The sequence below is a fragment of the Heliangelus exortis genome, chromosome 23, assembly GCF_036169615.1.
Source record: "Heliangelus exortis chromosome 23, bHelExo1.hap1, whole genome shotgun sequence".
In the NCBI taxonomy this organism is placed as follows: domain Eukaryota; kingdom Metazoa; phylum Chordata; class Aves; order Apodiformes; family Trochilidae; genus Heliangelus; species Heliangelus exortis.
The window spans coordinates 17997-40565 of record NC_092444.1 but is presented as its reverse complement, the minus strand read 5'-3'; the positions used below and the strand labels follow the sequence as shown (position 1 = coordinate 40565).

The 22569-nt window shown below is 48.5% G+C and overlaps 1 long non-coding RNA gene across 1 annotated transcript; it reads left to right on the top strand.

Moving 5' to 3' along the window:
* The first annotated feature begins 5307 nt into the window (after positions 1-5307).
* LOC139806968 (uncharacterized) lies at positions 5308-5947 on the top strand. Its single transcript, XR_011730430.1, has 2 exons — positions 5308-5353; positions 5495-5947. It is a non-coding gene; the product is annotated as an uncharacterized lncRNA (long non-coding RNA).
* Positions 5948-22569: the final 16622 nt, after the last annotated feature.

The following is a 22569-nucleotide window of genomic DNA, read 5'->3' as shown; positions in this document are numbered from 1 at the left end:
GTGGCTTGGTTCCCTGCTGCCTTCTTGTCATTGTGGCCCTGTCCTTCTACTCCTCCCCCTATGGCTGTGGCGTTCTCCTTTTTTCCCAGGCCGTCTTCTTTTTCTCTGTCTCTCTCTCTCTCTTGTGCTTTTCTCTTGCCTTTTCTCTCTTTCTCTGGCTTTGAGCCTTGTCCCCAACTCTGCTGGGATTGAGAAGCCTAAATGAACCTTTTCCTGCCTTTAGAGTGCCCTGGGGGGAGTAGGGGTGGTGGGCTGTGTTTGTGGATTTTTAGCAGACCCTGGGGATTGAGCTCCCAGCTGTGGCAGGAGCAGGGGATGATGTTCTCTGAAGGGCTCCAGCTGGGGCTGTGTTGCTTATCATTAGGTGTGGTGACCTGGTTCAGGAATGGTGAACTCCGTCCATCATGCTTACAGACACCAATGTGGTGGATAGGCAAAATGGCGTTTATTCACAGGTGATACAGCCTTATATAGCTTAAGCTTACGGAGACGTTCCTGTCGGCTTACATCACTATCTTACTACTGGTAAGAGAGAGAGGCCCTGTCTTCCCATACAACACGATATCTTCTGACCGCCAGGCCCTAGCTAGGCCCTACCTGACTACAGGCTGGGGTAGCCCAGGTGTGGCCAGTCAGGTTGATGAGGGGGCTTTCCCAAGGGATTTTGGGAAGGGCAGTGGGGCCCAGGGTGTATAAGCCTCCACCTCTACTCTGGGGCTCAGTCTGCTCGGTGGCTGTGCTGTGCTTGGAGCTCTGTTGGGTGAGAGGAGCAGGAGTGGCAGCTTCTGGTGGGTGCGGTGGTTTGCTCTGTCTTGGTATTTTTTGGTTCTCCAAACGGCTGCAGTGTTCAAATCTGGAGTGAGAGGGTAAGTGGAACACTCAGGGGCTCTTTGGAGGAGTTCAGCGTTCTCTAAGAGGTCAGTGTTTACTGATGTGGGACTTGCTTGTGGTACTGTTGGTTGGAAATTTTTTCATGGCACCTGATGAAGAGGAACCCTGTGGCTACAGGAACATCCTAGCCCCCTGACGTGGCTTTCCTTGTTGACCATGGCCCCCCTAAAGATAAGAGGAACCAGGTGTGAGGAAGGGCTGGGCAGGGAGGGGGAAAGTTGAGAATTGCAGGAAAGGGGTTGGAAGTTAGTGTAGGGGAGAAGGCTGTCCAGGAGCAGCCCCCTTAGGTCAGGTGAAGGGACCAGGTTAGATGCAAACACGGGCAGGGCAGCTCCAGCCTTTGTGTGTTTTGGTGTGTAGTTTCTGCTGTTTCTTTGTTGTCTTAGAGCTTTCTACGGCCTTAGTGTCCTCATTGTGCTCACAGAGCAAGTCTTGCACCTTGGGCACCATCCCTAGGGTCTAAAACACCTTATCAGCACATTCAGTAATGCTTTGTCTTGCATAACAAATTCACAACATGGAACAGTCTTGTGTATCGTAGCTTTCTCAAAGGTTGTCTTCTGACATGTTCTTCCTAACTCCATCAGAATCTCTAATTGTGGATTTTCTTAAACTGGGACCGGCTCCCTGTGTCCTTAGGTCTCAAATCCAGGCTTCTCATTTACCTGTCATCTAAGCTTAGAAAGTAGCTTCTTTAAAAGGCGATGTTGTTCGACACTCTTGGGGCCACAATGGAGCCTCCATGCGTCACTGTTGCATCCCTGGATGTTTTCCAGCCGAGCTGTCTTGGATCCTGGAATCATTCATCTGACTGTGAGTTTCCTCTTGAGGTCGAGTCTTGTGGTTTGCAGCGCTGTGTATTGGGTTGGCCTCAGTATTGAGAGTTTGGCTTGGAGCTGTCCTGCCCACATTGTAGGGTCAAGGGCCCTTGGAAGAGTCTCAGAGGAATTGTCCATGTGTTGAGCAGCATTCCGTAGACCAAAGGTTGGTGGGCTGCAGGAGCAGTTATTTCTCAGATGTTGTATTGCTGTGGAAGGCATTCGCATCCCCTGCTCTTTGTGCTTTTTGGGAGCCCTCCAAACCTCATTTTGGCACCCCACAAGGCTGGCAGGCAGACGGGCGAGGGGCCAAGGTAAAGGAGCAAGCGGGAGGTGAATATCACAGTGGGCTGCCTGTTGTTTTAGGCATTATCTCGGCATGTGCTTTTCCTTTGACTTTTGCAGGTGCCACACAAAGCCACGGGTTGAGGAGCGGCCAGAGAAGGTGAGACGGTTGCGGGCCGGCTCATCCAGAGATTTTACTTCAACGCGGGTAAGTGTTTCCCTTTGTTTTTGCAGGAGCTGTGTGTGCCCCCTTTGGAGGGGGAAGAGCGCTGGAGGTGAGACGGGATGGTAACGAGGAGGCTCGATGTCACAAGCAGAACAGGGCAAGTCGGGGGTTATGAGGAGCTTGTGGAAGAGGTTGGTATTTAGCTGATATCCTATTTCTGCTGGCATTGCTGTTTGTTATTGCAGATGGTGAGGAGGAACTTTGTGGTTTTGGGAAGATTCCCGTCAGCCGATGTGGGTTACTTTTCTGTCCAATGCTTCAGAGCCCCAGCCGTTTGAAAGGTAAGAGAAAGGGAGGATGGTTGGGGAGGGTCTGTGTAGAGGGGTCAAGGTTAGGAATCGCTGGCTCGGGTTTTAAAGGTACTGTAGGGGAGCGAGCTGTTCAGAAGCGGTGCCCTTTGGGTGGTTGATGGGAGCCTGTCCCTCCCTGGCATGATGCTAGCAAGTTGCAGGAATTGAATGAGCATTGGAGGTGAGGTGGTAGTGCAGGGCTTGTGGAGCTAGTGTCTTCTCTCAAGCAGAAAAATAGTTTTGTGCCTTTTAGTTGCCCTGAATGACGAACCCTAACCCAAACCTGGAAAGCGTGGGTGAGTGGGACCCCGGAGGGCTCTTCTGAGAAGCTGGGCCATTTGGAAGAGAACGGGGCTGGCTGATGTTGGACTTACTGCCGAATATTCTGGTAGGTGTTTTGGTGTTGTGGTTATGTGTGTGTGTGTGGGTTTTTTGGTTCATTTTTTTGGTATTGTGGCGTGATTGTTTTTATTTTTTTTTTTTTTTTTTTTTTTAATGCAGGTGGTGAAGGGGAACCTAGCAAGTTGAGGATTATCCTGAGCCGCTCCTATTTTTTTTTTCTGGGCTAACTATGGCTTTGGAATGCCAGTTCTCTGAAAGATAAGTTGAGGGCCCGGGGGGGGGTGGGGAGGGGCTGAGCAGAGGAGTCGAGGCTGGGAATTGCAGGTAGTGTTTTGAAGTTAGTGTAGGGGAGAGGATTGTCTGGGAGCAGCAACCTTTGGGTGGGTGAAGGGAACAGGTTACTTTTCAGTACGATTCCACCATGGGCAGGGCAGCTCCAGCCTCGGTGTGTGGGGTTGTGTGATTTGTGTTGTCAGTCTTTGCTGTCTTAGAGCTTCCTCAGGCCTTGATGGTCCTCTGTGTCCTCACAGAGCAAGCCCAGCATCTTGGGCATCCTCCCTGGAAAGCCTTTCCTGATCAGCACGGCGCTAATCAGCAGCGTGTTATTCTGCACGACGAGTCTAAATTGCAGATCGGTCTCTTGACTTGGAAGTTTCTTGATGATTGTCTTCTGCAATGTCATTCTCAATTGCATTGTCATCTGATCTCTGTCCATCCAGTTTCCCTGAGGGGGACTCATTCCCCGCATCCGTGCGTCCTCAGGTCTTGAAGGGGGCTTTTCGGGCATCCGTCGCTTCATTCCCTCGCTTTGCAGACGCATCGCTGTAGGTCTTATTGCCCACAAGTCTTGGATTCCAGAGTCCCTCTTCTTGCTGCGAGTTTTATCTTGAGCTCAGGTCTTGTGACTCACATGGCTGTGTCTCATATTGGTCTGTGGGTCTGAGTGTTTGGCTTGGAGCTGCCCTGCCTGCTGTGTAGGATGAGGGGCTACGGGAAGCGCCACAACCTGACTGACTTGGTGCTGAGCAGCTTTCCAGTGATTTGCTAATCCTGTTTTTCAGGTCCCAAGTGTCAATGACTAGCAAGAATCCGATGGAGGAGGAGAGGAGGCGGCCACCCAAAGGTTGGTTAGGGCGTGGAGTTGTGGAAAGGTGCCCCCCTTGGCCACCTGACCACGTTATGGTTCGTTGTCATTTTGAAGGCGGAGGCGGCGAGCGAAGCGAGATACGGGTACCGGAGGTGGCTGTGGCAAGGTGAGCAAAGGCCGGTGGGCTGGAGGAGCAGTTATTCTCAGGTGTTGTATTATTGGTTGATCACGAACATCCCTTGTTGTTTGTGTTTTTTTTCAGGTGCGCTCCTAACCTTGTTTTGGCACCCCAAAGAGATGGCAGGCAGATGGGTGAGAGGCCGAGGTAAAGAAGCAGGAGATGGACGTCACAGTGGCCTGGGTGTTGTTGGGGTCAATATCTCAGCGTGTGCCTTTTGCTTTGACTTTTGCAGGTGTCACACACAGTGCTGGAGTAACAAAACCATGTCTTGAGGAGCAGTTGGAGAAGGCGAGATGGCTGTGGGCTGGGTCAGCCATGTGTTAACGTCACCTCTGTTAAAGGTTTCCCTTACGTTTCAGGTGCTGTGCGTGCCACCTTTGGAACCGGATCAGCACTGAAGGTGAGCTGGGGTGGTAGAGAGTGGGTTCGTGGAGCTGGTGGCTACTGATCAGCAGAACAGTAACTCTTCCTCTTGGTCTTGTAGGTGTCCAAAGCAGTGGACGTTCAACCGGTTTGACACAGCATTCAAGTCTGGATCACGGAGGTGAGTGGAACTGGGTGGGGCTCTTTTGAGGTGGTGGGTGTAGTATAAGTGGTTGTTGATGGCTGAAGTGCACTTTATTGGTGACACTGTTTCTGATTTTCCTTTTTTTCTGGTTGCAGGTGATGAAGAGGAACATGCCTGTCAGACAGCGTGGTGTTTTGCTGGACATAGATCCAAAACCACCATCCCTCAGGAAGATAAGTTGAGGGACTGAACTGAAGTGCTGAGGTTGGGAGTTGTTGCAGAAGGGATTTGGAAGTTTTCTGAGCAAAGGCTGGTGTGGGCTGCCTGTTGATTGGGGCAATATCTCAGCATGTGGCTTTTGCTTTGACTTTTGCAGGTGCCACCCACTGCCTTGGAGGTACAAAGCCACGTGTAGAGGAGCAGTTGGGGCAGGCGAGATGGTTGTGGGCCAGGTCAGCCAGGTGTTTAATATCAATTCAGTTAAGTTTTTCTCTTTGTTTTGCCAGGGTTTTTTTGGTGTGGGGTTGGTTGTTTTTGTTGGGTTTTTTTGTGTGTTTCGTTTGTTTTATTTTGTTTTGTTTGTTTTTTGTCACCGTTGGAGGTAAGCTGGGGTGGTAATTTAGGAGGTTCATGTATGTAGTGACTTCATTCAAGCCAAACAGTGGTTTTGTGTATTTTAGGTGCCCTTCATTGAGTCCTGCAGTGCCTAATTCTGTGATGAGCAGGTGGGTGAGACCTCACAGGACTCTTGAGAAGCTGGGTCTTCTCTAAGAGGTTGGTGCTGGCTCATGTTGGAATTTCTGGTGAAAATTATTATGTGTGGTGATGTGTTTTTTTTGTTTGGTTGTTTTTTTCTTTTTCAGCAGATGATGAACGGGAAATGTGTGGCTGCAGGAACATCCCTGTGGATGGTTTTGTCTTTCTGTGATGACCATGGCTTTGGACCCCTACCACCAAAGATAAGTGGAGGGACTGGGGATGGGCAGAAGGGACAAAGCTGGGAACGGCAGGGAGTGGTTTTGAAGTGAGAATCGGGGAGAGGGTTGTCTGGGAGCAGCTTGTTTTGGTCAGGTGAAGGGGGCAGATGAGTTTACAGCATTGGTTTGGCCTGGGCAGGGCAGCTCCAGCCTTTGTGTGTGGTGGTGTGTACATTGTGTTGTCTGTCTTGAGTGTTTTATAACTTCCTCATCCCTCGATGTCCTCTTTGTCCTCGCAGAGCAAGTCCCTCATCTTGGGCATCATCCCTGGAAGGTCTTCTCTCATCAGCACAGTACTAGTCAGCAGCATCTTTTTCTTTCATGACAAGTTAAACACGTGGATTATTCTTGCATCTGGGAAGTTTCTTGATGGTGGTATTCTGAAACACTTTTCCATATTAATCAGCATCTCTGGTCATGGATTTTCGCAGAGGAGCACTTGTTCTCTACATCCTTAGGTCTTGAAGCCCGGCTTGGTGGGCATCTGTTGCTTCAGCCCCTCACTTCACAGCCGCATCGCAGTAGGTCATCTTGCCCAACAGTCTTGGATCCCAGAGATATTCTTCTTCCTCGGTGTTCTCTTGAGACCAAGTCTCATGATTTTCAGGGCTGTGTTTTGTAGTGGTCTGAGTGTTTGGCTTGGAGCTGCTTTTCCCAGAGTTACAGGTTTGGGGTTTTTTGGAAGAGCCCTAAAGGACTAGTCCAGCACTGTTGGGCAGTGTTCCAGTGCCTTGTGTATCACCATTTTTCAGATCCCATGTGACAAGGATGTACATGACAGAGCAGGAGGAGAGAAGAGCACCATCCAAAGGTTAGTTGGTGTTGGAGCGAAGGTCCCTCTCCTGGCTACCTGACCCCATTATGGTTTGTTTGTCCTTTTGCAGGTGAGAGCAGCCAAGGAAGCAGAATATCTGTTCCGGAGGTGGCTCTGGCAAGGTGAGCAAAGGCTGGCGTGCTGGAGGAGCAGTTATTTCTCAGGTGTTTTATTTTCGTTGAAGGCATTGGCATCCCCTGTTTTTTGTGTTTTCCAGGTGTCCTCCAAACCTACTTTTGGCACCCCACAAGAGTGGCAGGCGGATGGGTGAGAGGCTGAGGTAAAGGGGCAGGAGGTGGACATCACAGTGGGCTGCCTGTTGTTGGAGGCACTACCTCAGCACGTGCCTTTTGCTTTGGCTTTTGCAGGTGCCACAACCATCCTCGGAGGGACAAAGACACACATTTAGGAGCGGTTGGAGAGGGTGAGATGGTGGTGGGGTGGGTCAGCCATGTATTTTACATCAAGTCACTTAAACGTTTCCTTTTGTTTTTGCAGGCACTGTGTGTGCCACCTTTGGAACTGGATGAGCATCGAAGTTGAGTTGAGTTGGTAGTGAGGGGGTTCATGGGGCTGGTGACTTCTGATCAGCAGAACAGGAACTCTTTCTCTTGGTGTTTCAGGTGCCTCAAGCAATCGTGGTGATAGCGTTCAACTCTGGAACGAGAAGGTGCGTGGTATACCATGGGGCTCCCTTGAGGAGGTGAGTGCAGCAGAAGTAGCGTGCATTGGCTTAGGTGGGACTTGTGCCAGCGCTGTGGGTGACCTGTGGGTTGTGTTTTTTCCTTTTCTACGTATAGGGGATGAAGAGGAACCGTGCGACTGGAAGCGTATCTCAGTTAAACAATGTGGTTTTCATTACTGACCGTGGCTTTGTGTTGCTCTCGCTCTTGAAGATAAGTTGAGGGCCCAGGGGTGGGTGGGGAGGGGCTGAGCAGAGGAGTCGAGGTTGGGAATTGCAGGTGGTGTTTTGAAGTTAGTGTAGGGGAGAGGGTTGTCTGGGAGCAGCCCCCTTTGGGTGGGTGAAGGGAACAGGTTACTTTTCAGCATGATTCCAGCATGGGCAGGGCAGCTCCAGCCTTGGTGTGTGGGGCTGTGTGTTTTATGTTGTCAGTCTTGGTTGTCTTAGAGCTTCGTCAGGCCTTGATGGTCCTCTGTGTCCTCACAGAGCGAGTCCTTCATCTTGGGCATCCTCCCTGCAAAGCCTTTCCTGATCAGCACGGTGCCGATCAGCAGCGTGTTATTCCGCACGACGAGTCTAAATTGCAGATCGGTCTCTTGACTTGGGATTTCTTGATTGTCATCTTCTGAAACATCATTGCCAAGTGCATCAGCATCTGGACTCATTCCCCGCATCCTTGAGTCCTCAGGTCTTGAAGGCGGCTCCTCGGGCATCCGTCGCTTCGTTCCCTCTCTTTGCAGACGCATCGCTGTAGGTCTTATTGCCCAAAAGTCTTGGATTCCAGAGTCCCTCTTCTTGCTGCAAGTTTTATCTTGAGGTCAAGTCTTGTGACTCACGTGGCTATGTCTTTGTTCAGTCTGTGCCTGTGAGTGTTTGGTTTGGAGCTGCCCTGCCTGCTGTGTAGGATCAGGGGCCGTGGGAAGTGCCATTAACTGACGGACTCGGTGCTGAGCAGCTTCCCAGTGATTTGCATAATCCTGTTTTTCAGATCCCACGTGTCAATGACCATCAAGAAACAGATGGAGGAGGAGAGGAGGCCGCCATCCGATGGTTGGTCAGGGTGTGCAGTCGGTGGGAAGGTGCCTCCTTTGGCTGCTTGACCGCATTATGGTTTGTTGTCATTTTGAAGGCGGAAGCGGCGAGCGAAGCGGGATACGGGCACCGGAGGTGGCTGCGGCAAGGTGAGCAAAGGCTGGTGGGCTGGAGGAGCAGTTATTCTCAGGGGTTGTTTTATTGGTTGATCACGAACATCCCTTGTTGTTTGTGTTTTTTTTCAGGTGCACTCCTAACCTCGTTTTGGCACCCCAAAGAGATGGCAGGCAGATGGGTGAGAGGCCGAGGTAAAGGAGCAGGAGATGGACGTCGCGGTGGCCTGGGTGGTGTTTGGGGCAATATCTCAGCGTGTGCCTTTTGCTTTGACTTTTGCAGGTGTCACACGCAGTGCCGAAGTGACAAAGCCACGTCTTGAGGAACAGTTGGAGAAGGTGAGATGTCTGTGGGCTGGGTCAGCCATGTATTAACATCAACTCTGTTAAAGGTTTCCCTTATGTTTCAGGTGCTGTGCGTGCCACCTTTAGAACCAGGTGAGCATTGAAGGTGAGCTGGGGTGGTAGAGAGTGGGTTCATGGAGCTGGTGGCTACTGATCAGCAGAACAGTAACTCTTTCTCTTGGTCTTTTAGGTGCCCAAAGCAGTGGTGGACACAGCATTCGACTCTGGATCGAGGAGGTGAGTGGAACTGGGTGGGGCCCTTTTGAGGCGGTGGGCGTAGTATGAGCGGTTGTTGATGGCTGAAGCGCACCTTATTGGTGACACCGTTTCCGATTTTCCTTTCTTTCTGATTGCAGGGGATGAAGAGGAACGTGCCCGTCAGACAGCGTGGTGTTTTGCTGGACATAGATCCAAAACCACCATCCCTCAGGAAGATAAGTTGAGGGACTGAGCTGAAGTGTTGAGGTTGGGAGTTGTTGCAGAAGGGATTTGGAAGTTTTCTGAGCAAAGGCTGGTGTGGGCTGCCTGTTGATTGGGGCAATATCTCAGCATGCGGGTTTTGCTTTGACTTTTGCAGGTGCCACACAAAGCCACGTATTGAGCGGTCGGAGAAGGTGAGATGGTTGCGGGCTGGCTCATCCAGAGATTTTACTTCAGCTCGGTTAAGGGTTTCCCTTTGTTTTTGCAGGTGCTGCGCTTGCCACCTTTGGAGCCAGAAGAGCGCTGGAGGTGAGACGGGATGGTAACGGGGAGGCTTGATCTGACAAGCAGAATAGGAATTGTGTCTCCTGGTGTTTCAGGTGCCAGAAGCGATGGTGGCCATACGTGTGGAAGGAGAAGGTGAGCAGGGTGAGTCGGAGGTTATGAGGAGCGTGTGGAAGGGGTTGGTATTTAGCTGACGTCCTGCCGTTTGTTATTGCAGATGACGAGGAGGAACTTTGTGGTTTTGGGAAGATCCCCATCAGCCGATGCGGGTTACTTTTCTGTCCAGTGCTTCAAAGCCCCAGATGTTTGAAAGGTAAGAGAAAGGGAGGATGGTTGGGGAGGGTCTGTGTAGAGGGGTCAAGGTTAGGAATCGCTGGCTCGAGTTTTAAAGGTACTGTAGGGGAGCGGGTTGTCCAGCAGCGGTGCCCTTTGGGTGGTTGATGGGAGCCTGTCCCTCCCTGGCATGATGCTAGCAAGTTCCAGGAACTGAATGAGCGTTGGAGGTGAGGTGGTAGTGCAGGGCTTGTGGAGCTAGTGTCTCCTCTCAAGCAGAACAATAGTTTTGTGTCTTTTAGGTGCCCTGAATGACGACTCCTACAGCATCCAACTCTGGAAAGCGTGGTCGAGTGGGACTTTGCAGGGCTCTTCTGCAAAGCCGGGACATTTGGAAGGGAATGGGGCTGGCTGACACTGGACTTATTGCTGAATATTCTGGTAGGTGTTTTGGTGTTGTGGTTATGTGTGTGGAGTTTTTTTCTTTGCTTGTTTTGGTGTGACTTTTTTTTTTTTTAATGCAGGTGGCAAAGGGGAACCTTGCAAGTTGAGGATTATCCTAGGCCGCTCCTGTCTATTTTCCTGGCTAACCACGACTTTGGAGAGCCAGTCCTCTGAAAGATAAGTTGAGGGACCAGTGGTGTAGAGGGGTCAAGGCTGGTGGGAGTTGTGTAGGGGAGAGGGCAGTCTGGGAGCAGCCTCCTTTGGTCAGATGAAGGAAGTGGGTTAATTTCTGATGCGATGCCAGTGTGGGCAGGGCAGCTCCAGCCTTGGTGTGTGGTGGTGTGTAGTTTGTGTTGTATGTGTTTGTCTTAAAGCTTCCTCAGGTCTTGATGTCCTCTCGGAGCAGGTCCCACATCTTGACCATCATCCCTGCAAGGCCTTTACTCATCAGCACAGTCCTAGTCAGCAGCAGCATCTTCTTGTGTGACAAGTTTGAAGTGTTGATAGGTCTTGATTCTGGGAAGCTTCCTGATGGTCATCTTCTGAAACATCATTGCCACCTGCATCAGCATCATCTCTGGTCATGGATTTTCCCAGAGTGGGACTTTATTCCCCACATCCTCGTGTCATCAGGTCTTGAAGCCCGGGTTCTTTGGCATCCCTTGATTCAGCCCCTCGTTTTGCAGTTGCATTGCTGTAGGTCGTCTTACCCAACAGTCTTGGATCCCAGAGATATTCTTTTTGCTTGGTGTTTTCTTGAGATCACGTCTCATGATTTGCAGGGCTGTGTCTGGAGTTGGTCTGAGTGTTTGGCTTGGAGCTGCTCTTCCCAGAGTTTGCCGGAAGAGTCATAACTGAATAGTTCATCTATTGAGCAGTATTCCAGTGACTTGTGTATCACTGTTTTTCAGATCCCATGTGACAAGGATGTACATGAAAGAGCAGGAGGAGAGAAGAGCACCATCCAAAGGTTAGTCAGTGTTGGGTGTTGGAGCGAAGGTCCCTCTCCTGGCTACCTGACCCCATTATGGTTTGTTTGTCCTTTTGCAGGTGAGAGCAGCCAAGGAAGCAGAATATCTGTTCCCAAGGTGGCTCTGGCAAGGTGAGCAAAGGTCAGAAGTCTGCTGACTTCTGATCAGCAGAACAGGAACTGTTTCTCTTGGTGTTTCAGGCGCCCCAAGCAACGGTGGCGATAGCGTTCAACTCTGGAATGAGAAGGTGCACTGTATACCATGGGGCTTCTGTGAGGAGGTGAGTGCAGCAGAAGTACCGTGTGTTGGCTTAGGTGGGACTTGTGCCAGCGCTGTTTGTGATCTGTGGGTTGTGTTTTTTCCTTTTCTACGTATAGGGGATGAAGAGGAACTGTGCGACTGGAAGCGTATCTCAGTTAAACAATGTGGTTTTCATTACTGACCGTGGCTTTGTGTTGCTCTCGCTCTTGAAGATAAGTTGAGGGCCCAGGGGTGGGTGGGGAGGGGCTGAGCAGAGGAGTCGAGGTTGGGAATTGCAGGTGGTGTTTTGAAGTTAGTGTAGGGGAGAGGGTTGTCTGGGAGCAGCCCCCTTTGGGTGGGTGAAGGGAACAGGTTACTTTTCAGCATGATTCCAGCATGGGCAGGGCAGCTCCAGCCTTGGTGTGTGGGGCTGTGTGTTTTATGTTGTCAGTCTTGGTTGTCTTAGAGCTTCGTCAGGCCTTGATGGTCCTCTGTGTCCTCACGGAGCGAGTCCTTCATCTCGGGCATCCTCCCTGCAAAGCCTTTCCTGATCAGCACAGTGCCGATCAGCAGCGTGTTATTCCGCACGACAAGCCTAAATTGCAGATCGGTCTCTTGACCTGAAAGTTTCTTGAAGATTGTCTTTAGCAATGTCATTCTCAATTGCATTGTCATCTGATCTCTGTCCATCCAGTTTCCCTGAGGGGGACTCGGTCCCCGCATCCTTGCATCCCCAGGCCTTGAAGGCAGCTTCTCGGGCATCTGTCGCTTCATTCCCTCGCTTTGCAGATGGATCTCTGTAGGTCTTATTGCCCAAAAGTCTTGGATTCCAGAGTCCCTCACAGGACAAGTAATATTGAACATCATCCCCATGGTGTTGAACACATTTAGTCATATCTGGATCCTTCTTTTTTTGCATCTTGCAAATTTCTTGCTAGGCATCTTTTGTAATCTTCTTTATGAACGAATGAGCATCTCTGGTCATAAATTTTCCACATTTGCAACCTTGTCTCTGCATCCTTAGGTCTTGATGCTAGTCTTCTTGTACATCTGATATGTTATTTTGAAGAGTAATTATTGTAACAGGAAGTGTTCTATGACACTTGATGTCACCATGGGGCCTCCTTGCCTCACCCTTGCATCCCTGTAGATCTTCTTGGCCAACTTCTTGGAGCCCAGAGTAATTCTTGTTGGGAGTTTTATATTAATGTTTAATCTTGTAGTTTGCAGTGGTGTGTCTTGAGTTGGTCTGTGTTTGTGTGTTTGGCCTGGGGCTGCTCTGCCCAGATTGTAGAGTTGGGGATATTGAAAAGCCATAAGGGTCTCTGGTGATGTTTGCCTTGAGTTTTTAGGCCACAATTTTACAGTGATCTTAGGTGGAGCAGCCATAGTCAGGCTGGGTGAGCAGTTGCTTTGATGGTGATGAAGGTGATGGGACCTTCATGAGAGTGCAGGAGATTGACCCTCTCAGTAGTTAACAGTTGTATGTGTATGGGTTTAAAGTTTTGGGGCTGTGTTTATTAATGGCATGAGGGTAGTAGTACACTAGATGGGTTTCCTAACTAGGATTGAGATGTCTGGAATTGTCTGTCCATTGTTCAGCATTTCAGTGACTTGTGTAACACTTTCTTTCAGATGCAAAGGACAAATATGCGCTTGTAAGAAGAAACGAGGGAGCAGAGTGCAGTCAGGTCAGTCAGTGTGTAGTGCTGGAGGGATTGTGCTTCTGGTAGCTACCTGATTACAGTGTGTGTTTAACTCATTTTGAAGGTAGAAGCAGTAAGCGAAGTGGGATAGTCACTGAAGGTGACTGGGGTGAGGTGAGTGATGACTAGTGGGACCAAAGAGCAGTTATTTTTCGGGTGTGTTGTTGAAGTTAGAAGCATCAGTTGATGTTTATAGGTTCTATTGTAGTCACCGTGTGACAATAAGAAAATTGCAGAGGCTGGATATGCAAATTGCCAAGGTAAAGGAGTAAGAGATGGGGATTGTTGCAGGCAGGGTGCTGTTTGAGGCAGCATCTTGGTACATTCCTTTTGTTTTTTGCAAATATTGTAAGCAGGCTCATTGGGACAAAGCTGCTGACTATAGCAAGTAGTCCGAGGTAAGGTCAGTGTCAAAGAGCAGAGAATAATGTGGCTACTCTGTGAAGCAGTTACTTTTTTGCGTGAACTTTAGGCCACTTTTGGGACTGGATGAGCATTTGAGGTGCGCTGGGGTAGTAGTGAGGATGAACACGGAGCTGGTGACTCCCTTCAAGTATAACTGTCATTTTGTCTCTTGATGTAGCTTGGGTTCTACAAACAATGACAGATGCAGTATCTGGCACTGAATGGGTACAGAGCAGGTGAGGGAAAGCCCATGGTGCTAATCACAGAATTACCTCTATTAGAAAAGACCTTCAAGATCATTAGAGTCCAACCATTAACCCAACACTGACAAGAACTTAAGCCATATCCCTAAGTGCTATTTCTATATGACTTGGGGGGTGTCTTTAGGGATGATGAGTACTTCAAGGGATGGTGAAGGAGGTTGAAGCAGAAGAGGTTTGCCAACCCATAGGATTCTTTCAGATGCTTCCTGCTGGCACTCTGCTTTTTTTTTTTTTTTTTTTCTTTTTTTTTTTTTTTTTTTTTATGAAGACAAGCCTGGTGACTGCAGAAATATACCAGTTACCTGATGTGCCTTTTCTTGAGGAAGGAATCTGATCCCTGGCCTGCTGCAAGCTAAGCTGGGAGACCAGGAACAACTGCCCTTCAGCATGAATATTGATAGAAGATAGGAAGAGAGAGTCCAAAACAGAAAAGCCTCCCATTCAAAGATGTTGCATTTTGGAAGCTCCCCATCAGAGCAGATCCCAAAAGAGTCTGCGGAAGTCACCGGCAACAAGACTCTTTCCTCCTCCTTCAAAAAAAAGAGAAAGTCATTCTCAAGATGGAAGCACAGCACATCTTTCTCAAGTTGATGGTGTTTCTGGCTTTGTGGGTCACAATTGCAGCAGTTGAGATGATGAAAATGCATTCCTCTGCACATTTTGGTACATCCAGATGTATTAACAAATCAGAGAGTCCTTTTTGTTAAGTTTATATACTGCAGCAGTGGGGATTTGTTTGACTCCTGCAGTTTTACCCTCCCTTCTCTCCATCATCCTTCAAAAATTAAAGCCAAAGAGTTATCACAGACTTTTTTTGTATCATAAATGTAACAAAAACAGTTGTGTAAAGTACAAACTGCATTGTTTAGACACTAACAGCCCCTGCTAACATGCTTTAGATCTCGTATTACCTAGTTTAGCTAATTATCTATTCTAAATCTTTGAACAGAGAGACAGCTGGATGCTGCAGGTATCTTTTGCTGGTGTTTTGATGGAGTGCTCTGAAGTACTTTGTTTCTGTCTCCCTCTAAATGGGGTATTTCCCTGGGGGTTTGGTAGCATCTCCTTTGGGCAGCTCTCCCTCCCGGTTGTGTAACACACAAAAAATACCTGGTCAAATTATCCCTGTGTTTGAGATAGAAAATGTAATGGTATCAGTGAACAGTTGTACAAGTTACATGAATGCAGAAAGGAAGTGAAATACTTGCCTATAGAAGTATTTAAATAGGATATGTATAAACATGTGGACACCTCATGAGCAGATGGTGAATTTATTTTTTTACTTTCAGGAGTCATTTTTTACTTTCAGCTTTGCTGTCTAAGCAGGATGCAGCGCCACTACTGCGGCAGTGTGTGTGTAGGTGTCTCTTGTGATACAAGTAGAGGCAGCCATACAGGGTTCTCTACCCCAGCAGTGGAATAAGGAAGGATGGAAGCTTTTTCTGCACCCAGCAAGAGCGTTGCTTTGATGTTACGAATGTAATGACAAATCCTGCCTAATAGTCTTCAGAGATGTGTTTTAAGCACTGGAGTTACAGTGGGGAGGGGTAAAGGGCTGTGAGGGCTGTCAGGGTGTCTGGTAGAGGTGAGGGGGGAGTGTGGGACCAGGAGGGACAGGGGATATTTTGCTCCAGGGATTCTGTGTGAGTGTATCAAAGCTGATGTATAGGTCAAAGCAGATATTAGATGTGTAAATGGGTATTTAAATGCTTGCTGGCTTGCTGACAGACACCAGTCCTCCAGCAACTGGAAACAGCATGTGAAGCAGCCAAACAAACTCTCTATTTTGGACCTTTAGAAACCGGATGTTCCCCATTACTCAGCTGCACTCTATGTTCTTTTTTTGTCCTCGTGTAACCAGAAGGAGCCAGACAGTCAGCTGCTCCCTGTTCTCTGTAGTGAAATGAGGCAACCAGGTGCCACTAATTGCCAGGTAGTGGGCATGAGCTTGTGTTAAACCCACCTGTGCCTGATTACGGCAGGCCCCAGCTGCGCACGAGCAGGATTAGGGGGCCAATAAAAGGTGAGGCCTGGAGCCCAATCTCAGCTCATTCCTGAGCAAGCCAGGAGATAGAGCTACTGCTCTGGAATCAGCTAACCTGAGCCAGGCTCGGCAACCCTGACGGCAATAAACTCAGAGCACTATTCGTGAGTTTCTGCTGAAACGCCTGTTTGGACCTCGGAGCGCCGTGCCCTAAGAGAGGTTCGTCTTGCAACAGTTCTCTCTTTTGGTCCTCCAGCAACAAGGTAAGGTGGGGCTTAATGGAGAAATTCTGATTGGACATAAGTTCATTTTTCACCATGTGGACAGTAAAAGATGGGAATGGTCTCCCACGAGAAGCGGTAGATTCCTCCCGTTGTAGAAAGTGTTAAGACATCGAATCCATAGTATTAAGTAGAGGGAGGGACCAGATGGTCTTTGAGGGCCCCTTCCAACACGAGTGATTAAATGAATCTATGAAGTAAGAGAGAAAATTGACAGGTTTTGGCGAAGATCAGAGGATCTCCCAGATGGTGTGTTTCTACGCTCAGGGGACATTGGGGGCTCTTAAATTTTTAACTTTCAGTTTGTCCGATTTCCGGAGACTCATTAGTAGTTTTTCGTTAAAAAGACGGCCAACTTCCGGTAACAAAATGGCCGGCTTCCGGAGACTCATTTGTAGTTTTCCGCTAAAAAGATGGCCGACTTCCGGTAACAAGACGGCCGACTTCCGGAGACTCATTTGTAGCTTTCCGGTAACAAGATGGCCGACTTCCGGTGACTAATTTGTAGTTTTCCGGTAAAAAGATGGCCGACTTCCGGTAACAAGATGGCCGACTTCCGGAGACTCATTTGTAGTTTTTCGGTAAAAAGATGGCCGACTTCCGGTAACAAGATGGCCGACTTCCGGAGACTCATTTGTAGTTTTCCGGTAAAAAGATGGCCGACTTCCGGTAACAAGATGGCCGACTTCCGGAGACTCATTTGTAGTTTTTCGCTAAAAAGATGGCCGACTTCCGGTAACAAAATGGCCGACTTCCGGAGACTCATTTGTAGTTTTCCGGTAAAAAGATGGCCGACTTCCGGTAGCAAAATGGCCGACTTCCGGAGACACATTTGTAGTTTTTCGCTAAAAAGATGGCCGACTTCCGGTAACAAAATGGCCGACTTCCGGAGACTCATTTGTAGTTTTCCGGTAAAAAGATGGCCGACTTCCGGTAACAAAATGGCCGACTTCCGGAGACTCATTTGTAGTTTTTCGGTAAAAAAATGGCCGACTTCCGGAGACTCATTTGTAGTTTTCCGGTAAAAAATGGCCGACTTCCGGTAACAAAATGGCCGACTTCCGGAGACTCGTTTGTAGTTTTTCGGTAAAAAGATGGCCGACTTCCGGTGACAAGATGGCCGACTTCCGGAGACTCATTTGTAGTTTTTCGGTAAAAAGATGGCCGACTTCCGGAGACGCATTTGTAGTTTTCCGGTAAAAAGATGGCCGACTTCCGGTAACAAAATGGCCGACTTCCGGAGACTCATTTGTAGTTTTTCGCTCAAAAGATGCCCGATTGCCGGTCAATGGTTTTGTATCTTCTTATATTCAGTGCGTGGCAGTGTGTATTGGGGTGTTCAATTCTTAGCAGTCATCGGATTGTTTCGTTTTTGGAGACAGCGCATCTGACACGTAGGATCAATCTTAACCCTGTTATGTGAGGTAACAAGGGAAAAGTGTGAGTTTGCAGAAGTGAACAGCAGGCTGATTTGGAATTAACAGAAGAGGCTTAACAAAAGGTTTTGGATTTATGATCCTCACAAATAAGAAGAGATCTCAAACAAATCTCTAAACGGGTTACACAGAACTTGGAGCCCAGGGGAAAAAATTACCAGAAGCAGAAAACAACTCCACTTTGAGAGTTATCAGTGTTATAAATTACTGACTCAATATTCTGTTAATAGTTTAATTTAATTAATAAAATTGCAATAAGCAAAACAGCGTTCGGTGCGTGGGGAGTCTCCGCTCCACTCGCACACATGCCTTAAAGTTTAATCTTTTATCTTACATTCCATACCTTAATACATATTCATAACTATTCTAGTACATATTCATGACTGTTCTAGGAATAGGCTGGATTATGTTTATTAGTTCTTGGGAGAAGCAGGCCTTCAAAGGCACATGCCCGCTTTATCTCTGGGGATCTTTTTGACCCCCATCTGGTGGTCGTTGGATGAAGTCAACGTCTGCCTCAGTTTCCCCTCTCGTTACCCTTCGATTCCGCACATGCGCTCCTTTGCTCTTTCCTGTGCAACGCTCTGCAGTCAGCAGTAAAACCACCTTAAATTGCAACGCTATGTGGTGAGCAGAAAAATCAGCTTAGATTAGCACAACAGGATGTACATTGTAGTGTTTTCAGGGCACAGAAACTGTGGATGTCTTGTTTCTTGTTCCCTTAAGCTTTGTAGTTACGCAAAGAACAGTTATATTTCATTTTAACGAATTCCTATGTTTGCATATTTCACAATGTTGAAGACAGATATATTATTAGTACTCTCAAAGTTGGGTTAGCAAACACTTTATAATTATTTAACATGAATTCACAAACACATCTACTACATTAGCACATTTTTGGGCTGCGCTAGAACTAGAACAACTCACAGTAGGATATAAAGCGGCTCTGTCTGCCATAATTCCTATCATGCAATGGGTCAAATATATTCAAGATAGAGCCAAAGTGGGAGGCTATGGTGTGGCTGCCTTCCACTAGCAGCTAGCCACTGCCCCCCATGAATAATAAAGAAGTAAACCCTGATTTTGCACTCAAAAACGAATCTTTAATGAGGTTTGGAAAAACCTTGGATCTATTAACTCATCCTGAGACAGAGCACATTTGGTTTACTGGGAGATCAGCTAAGTATGTAGGAGGAAAAAGGTTTGTGAAAGCAGTAGCTTACCCTCCCCATTCTGAGAAATTTTTTTCAAACCACGAGAGAGTGCAAAAGCAGCCAATATACCGAACTGCCCGGGCAGATATTTTAGGTAACCACCAGTAACATGTCTAGGGGAGATAGTTTAGGCAGCCCTACGATCTGCGACTTGAGCCCCAGCCAGGCCCCGGTTTCGGTCATTACGGGGCGTAAGACCGGACGTTTTCACGTTAAGAAAAGCGCAAGTCCTTCGGACTAGCGGCAACGGGATACTCGAAAAACTGGACCCTTTCTGGCGTCCTCACCTACAAAAGGACGCACCGTGTAGGATTTCCCAACTGCTGGGAAGGGTTCTCCGTGTCCTCGTAACAACCAGGGCTCCCCAGCAACCGCAGATCCAGGGAAAGTCGAATCATTACGGCAATCGGCGACACGTCTTTCTTACTCTTTATCGCTGCGTCTGTATAGTAACAATTACATGAGCTGGTGTGTTTTGCTTTGACTTTGCTATCGCACTTCAGTTTTGTTGTTTGTTTCTGCACTTGTTCTCTTATAATTTAATACATCAGTAAATATAAACTAACTTCTTTATTTGGGTGCCTGTGTCTTTTGCGCTGACCCCGCCCATCTGGCAAAGTATCATATTAAGTAGCAGACCTATATAGACCTCAGGACAGTCTCAACTGTCCTTGAAATCTAGTGAAACCGATGCCACATGAAACACCAAGGACAGACTAATAGAAAAGCAGCGCAGCAAGCCCCTCCCCCCTCGAGAGCCAGACAAGTCCACAGGACACGGAGATGGCAAAATGAAAGGTGAATTTCAGGAATTAGAGTTCCATATGGAGACCAGGAAGCAAACGGATCAATTTATTTCGAGATGGCAGCAAACCGTCAGAACTTCAGGTTCAGATGAAACAACCAGTGAAATCAAAGGCACATGCAGCAGAGCCAAGAGACCAATCACCCTGGGGTAAGATGCATTTTAAAGAAACCGTTTATAAAACGGGACGGGTGCACATCATGCAGAAAGGTAGCGAGGTATTAAAAGGCAGAGACAAAATACACCAACTCTGGGGCAGAGGGAGAGTATGAACTCCGCTTTACTGCCAGGGGCAAAGACCACATCCAGTCACACCCAGGGTCCTCTCCGAGGAAGCGTTCAGAAAGGGACGGGGGTCCGGTCTCCCCCTCAAGACTCTGCCAGAGGGTCTTCCCGGACTCTTCTTCAACATTATTGCCCATCAGAGCCCTCTCATTCAGGGCACCGCTCCTTTCGAGACCATCCTCACGCCGCCCCACACCCTTTGATCTCTGCGGTGCTCTTTTTAGCTCTCTTACTGAGACAGAATCCTTCTTCAGGCTCTCTTTGCACCCCAGAACCCTTCCTTCATTTGTTGTGATCTTAGACATCTGTTCAGTCCCTCAGCCCCCGAGGACATCCGTACATCAACTGGACACATACGGTTTTCCCTCGTGTCCCAGAGCCGCCTTTTACCTCTCTCACAGCACCCTTCTCTCACCACCACACCTCCGGAGGCCAACCTCACGCCCCCTGTCAGCGTCCCACAGCCACCTTCCGGCTCCGTTGCGCATTTTACTCCTTTTTCGCTCCACGAGAAGCTCTTCTGACTCCGTCTGTCATTCGGTTCCCAACATCCCAGGGTCGCCTGTACTCTATTAAAATCCCCCCCAGACTGCTGCTTGTGCCCCTCAGCTTTCTTCAGTGTCTTCGATCCAAAAATGACCCCTCTAACAGAATACTGCCTTCCAGCTTGCCTTTAGTGCACTTTTAGCTTTGTTGCAGAGCTCTCACCCCTCTGAGTCTTTCAGGAGACTTTGTGAGTCCATATCTGTGACCCACCGCACTTGTTCTTTCCTCTTTTCTGTCTAATACAAGCCTCCAATGACCTTTACTCTGTTAAGGTTCCCTTTGGGTTGAATTCTTACCTGGTCATGTCGCTGAAGTAACAAGGAGAGAGAAAAAAACCCAAATTCCTCAGCCGGCATCACGGAGTTTCTCTGCTTGTCCCGCAAACTGAAGAAAGAGGAGAAAACTGACTGCTTCTCCTCTGGCTGCTTTTATACCTCGTGGTAATCACCACCTCCCCTTTCCCAGGGGATTGTGGGAAAAGCTGTGGGCGGTGCCTGTGGTATATAAGCCGCAGCCTTTGGCTAGGGGCTTCAGTCAGCTCTTGGGCTTCTCTGAGGTCAGAGCTCTCCTACTCCTGGAGCTGACTGCAGCTGTTGAGCTGTCTGGGCTGTTTGAGAAGACTCTTTAAGGTAAGAACTTTAAAACCACCGTAAGTTAGAGCTCTTTATAGCAAGAATATGCTTGCATGCAAAATTTTTTTTTTCTATTTGTTAGGTGTTTTTTTTTCTACTTATTACCTTTTTTTTTTTTTTTTTTTTAATGGAGTTGTTGAAGAGGAACCTTAAAACTGCAGGAATGTGCTAGTCAGACAGCGTGATTTCTTTGCTGGACATAAATTTAGACCCGCGGCCCTCTGAAAGCTAAGTACAGGAACTTGGTTGCAGAGGGGCTGAGGCTTGGAGTTGCAGGAGGGATTTTGAAGATGGCATCTGGGAGAGGGCTGTCTACAATTAGCCCCCTTTGAGTGGGTAAACAGAGCATGTTAGTTTCCAGCACAATGCTAGGGTGGGCAGGGCAGCTCCAGCCTTGGTGTGTGGGGTTGTGTATCTTGTGTTGTTTGTCTTTGTCTTAGAGCTTCTTCCGGTCTTGATGGTCTTCTCTGTGTCCTCACAGAGCAAGTCTCGCCTCTTGGGCATCATCCCTGCAAAGCCTTTCCTGATCAGCACGGTACTGATCAGCAGCGTGTTATTCTGCACAATGAGTTTAAATTGCAGATCGGTCTCTTGACTTGGAAGTTTCTTGATGGTCATCTTCCGCAATGTCGTTCTCAATTGCATTGTCATCTGATCTCTGTCCATCCAGTTTCCCTGAGGGGGACTCATTCCCCACATCCTTGCATCCTCAGGTCTTGAAGGCGGCATCTCGGGCATCCATCGCTTCGTTCCCTCGCTTTGCAGACGCATCGCTGTAGGTCTTATTGCCCAAAAGTCTTGGATTCCAGAGTCCCTCTTCTTGCTGCGAGTTTTATCTCGAGCTCAAGTCTTGTGACTCACGTGGCTGTGTCTCGGGTCAGTCTGTGCCTGTGAGTGTTTGGCTTGGAGCTGCCCTGCCTGCTGGGTAGGATCAGGGGCCACAGAAGCACCACAACCTGACCGACTCGGTGTTGAGCGACGGTGCGGTAACTTGCGTAATCCTGTTTTTCAGATCCCGCAAGTCAAGGATGAGCGAGAAACGGATGGAGGAGGAGACAAGGGAACCAGCTGAAGGTTAGTCAGGGTGTGCAGTTGGCGGCAAGCTGCCTCCCTTGGCTACCTGACCACATTACGGTTTGTTGTCATTTTGAAGGCGGAAGCGGCGAGCGAAGCGGGATACGGACACCAGAGGTGGCTGTGGCAAGGTGAGCGATGGCTGGTGGGCTGGAGGAGCAGTTATTCTCAGGTGTTGTATTATTGGTTGGTCATGAGCATCCCTTGTTGTTTTGTGGGTTTTTTTTTGTTTTTCAGGTGCCCTCCTAACCTCATCGTGGTACCCCAAAGAGATGGCAGAAAGATGGGCGAGGGGCAAAGGTAATGGAGCAGGAGATAGATGTCACAGTGGCCTGGGTGTTGTTGGAGGCAATATCTCAGCGTGTGCCTTTTGCCTTGACTTTTGCAGGTGTCACACACAGTGCCGGAGTGACAAAGCCACGTCTTGAGGAACAGTTGGAGAAGGTGAGATGGCTGTGTGCAGAGTCGTTCACGTGTTTTATATCAACTCGGTTAAATGTTTCCTCTTTTTTTGCAGGCGGTGTGCCTCCTACTGTTGAGAACAGATGACTCTTAAAGGTGAGGTGGTACAGGGGGGGTTCATGGAGCTCGTGATGATCAATCATCAGAACAGTAACTCTCTCTTGTTCTTTTTAGGTGACCAAAGCAGCGGTGTAGACAGGATTGAACTCTGGATCAAGAAGGGGAGAAGAATGCTGTGGGACTCTTCTGAGG